Source organism: Calliphora vicina, chromosome 2, assembly GCF_958450345.1.
Source record: "Calliphora vicina chromosome 2, idCalVici1.1, whole genome shotgun sequence".
NCBI lineage: Eukaryota > Metazoa > Arthropoda > Insecta > Diptera > Calliphoridae > Calliphora > Calliphora vicina.
The window spans coordinates 78,369,520-78,373,120 of NC_088781.1; positions in this window are offsets into that span (position 1 = coordinate 78,369,520).

Below are 3,601 nucleotides of genomic sequence, written 5' to 3' on the forward strand. Positions count from 1 at the left end.
CTAGTTCGTGCCAATTACTTAAATTCCTGAGATACTACAGAATCTAAAGTACTATAAATTGTCTCATAGGAAATTCGGATGGTTTTCCAATCCTCTTCTAAGGATTCCAGTTTAGCTTCTACTAAGGATTCTGTCAAATCCTCAACATTTAATTTCGCGAAGTTTTCGCATTCATCAAACAAGTTATCTGTTTCGATGACAAATTTCGAATGAGCTTGACTACCCATATTGATGTATTATGTTATTAATGCGATAATACAATAATTTAAATGATATATAACCACAATTGCGTTACAAAGCGGAATTTTTGATAATATTATTGATAAAGATTTTGAAATGTAAGCTGGTTGAGATAGCTTGTAATTGCCACAAATAGTAACAATAAAGCAAATGTTTTGTAAACAACAAAGTGTAATTACTCACTACTAAATAAATGCAATTTAATAGCAATTCTTATTAATTTTGTAGTTTACTATAAATTTTGGAATTAAATTCACGTAATGTGAACTTTAATATATTTTATTTCCCTTTAAAATCTATAAATAAACCGCTGACAATTTATTTAAATGCGCGGAAATCACAAATAAATAGGAAATGTTTTAATTGTTAAAATCTATAAATAAACCGCTGACAATTTATTTAAATGCGCGGAAATCACAAATAAATAGGAAATGTTTTAATTGTTTAAATTAACCGCTGGCAGTGAGAATGCGCGGAAATTGTTATTGATATATTGTATTATAAATTATTAATAATTTCACGTAATGTGAACCAAGTTTGTTATTATACCGCTGACAATTTACAAAATTGTGCGGAAATTCAAATAAATATGAATTCTTTAATTTGTTTATATTAACCGCTAGCAGTGAGAATGCGCGGAAATTGCCTGTTAGTAATATATTTAGATATAATTTCCAAATGTTTTTTATATAACGTTCACGAAATGTGAAAATATTACTTTTATTTAGCTTAATAAATTTTCTCTTTGTCTAATAATATATTTTTATTATTGTTCTATTTTAATGCAAACCGCTGACAGTAAAATGCGCGGATAATAATTTCACAAAAAATTATAAAAATATTATTTAATTTAACCACTGGTTATTTATTACGAATATGTATAAATATATATTTTTCTCTTTTTTATTTAAATCAACCGCTGGCAATGAGAATGCGCGGAAAGTATTCTTAACACCCCGTCTACAACAGGCATGAAATGCTAAACATTAACACTAACATGATGTTAGTGTTAGGTATAGAGCCATCATGTTAGTGTATTTCTCATGTTTTAACATGGTTGTTAAAACATGTGTTTTAACAACTCTATTATAACATGAAATGACATTTAAGCTTGACAACAGCCATTTTGTAGCTTTTTTTTTTCATTTACAATTTTCATTCGACAAACAAACAAATAAAAGCTGTAAAATAATGTGGAAAATTGTGTAATAATTAATTGGCTTTGTAATACTTTGTAATACACACACGATTTTATAGAATTTGCTTCGCTGACAATCAAAAAATAATGAAATATCTTAACATTGACATGAGTACGATACTCCACCATTAACATATTAATAATTTAACATGAAGTCTTAACATCATGTTTTAACAGCATTTCATGCCTGTTGTAGACGGGGTGTAAGCAACAGGGGAAATTAATAATATTTATTATTAATTTTATTTTTAATTTTCCAAATTAACCGCTTTATTAAAACAGCTGTATAATTGTTACTTTGCCTTTCAAACTTTTTTCACATAGAGTTGTATGAAAACGCAGTGGTTTGTATTGTTGTGTTACTATTTTAATGCAACTAATAAAACAACAATTATTATTGGTTATTACTTTTTGTGTTTTCGTTCTCAACTTTATTTGTGAAATTTATTAAATTTATTTGTGAAATTTATATTAAATTTATTTGTGAAATTTATATTAAATTTATTTGTGAAATTTATATTAAATTTATTTGTGAAATTTATATTAAATTTATTTGTGATATTTATATTTAATAAAATAATAAAACAAAATTTTCCAAAAAGTTTTTTATTTAATCACTGGCTCAATTTAGTGTTTAAAAAGGACCATAAACAAATTTTTAGCTTTTTGCTAGAAATTGTTGGGTTTTTTTGTTTGTTGTTTTCTTTCAACGGGGTTGAAAGAATAGAAACCAAAGTTATTTATACGTGTGTATGTACATATATAAATAACTTTGGGTATATAAAATGCAGGTTGCACTTACTTGTGTTTTATAATTCAAGGGATGAAAATAAAAAAAGAAGAGTTTTAAAAACGTTATAAAAATGTAATTTTTATTATGAATTTGGGGTTTTTGATGTTGTGGTTTTTTTGTGGCTGCTGTAGTTAATCACAAACTGTAATGGCGCCTAGAATGATTTACAGGACTTCAATTGTCATCTGTCAATCATCCTAGGCGTCATTCACAGTAGTGAAACCAACCACAGGCATGGCAAGCGGGGGGTCACATTTTATAAAAGGGGCTCCATTTCGATATCGAGGAAATCGTCGTACTCCTCCACATCATCACGGGCCTCAACAGCATGTATATACATATATGTATATGTTTTGAGTGAAATGGGACAAACAAAATGTAATAAATAAAAGGAAAATATGTAAATATTAAATAAGCCACTGTGGTAACAAACAATATTTAGATATGGGAAATTAAGATCTTCGCATTCTGAAATATTAAATAGAAATTTCCACAATATTTGAATAAATTTACGCATTTTTTGTCTTTTTCAATGAAACAAAAGAGGAAACATATAATTCAAAAAGAAGGATTTCTACCAATTATTATTTCATACATTTTAAATGGAGTTATTGGAAAAATTTTAGAAAATATTAAATAATTTATCCAATTGAACAGTTCTTAATCCATCAACTTACGATAAATTTAAAATTAAATATTCTGATTTTCTATATCGAAAACTAATACCAATATATGGTTCACACACACTAAAAGATATTAATAAATGATAATACATTAAGGGTACTCATTTAAACGCTTAAGTTTCCCATTTGTGCAAATGGGCAAATTTGCGCGACATGTTTCATGAACCCACCTTTTCAATTTTGTGCAAGTTTATACAGAAAATTTATATTTGTCAAATAAAAATACATAAATTCAACAAAAGCTTTAATAGTTTTTTTTCAAATTGTATAAATTTTAATTTTAAAATGTTGAATGAAAGTTAAATCTTTGGAACAAACGGTGGTATACATAGTTTGGAGGACTTTGTTTATGTTCTAGCTGTTGGTTAATGTTTTCATACACAATGTCATTTAATACAATCATTCTGTTCCAAAGTTACACAATTTTCACATGCACAAAATTTTTATATTTTATTTGATTTTTATTTCTTATAAATAAAAGTAAACAAAAGCAGCTGATTCATCAAATGCACAATAAATTCAAGTTTGCGAGTCTAAATTGTCGCGCAAACTTATCGGAGTTGTGCAAACGAATTTCCATACATTTTTTGACATTTCATTTGCGAGTGTGTAAAAATGCACAGATTGCACAGTTTGCGAGGCTTTTAAGCGTTTACATGAGGACCCTTATTATTTAATAGCCAAATA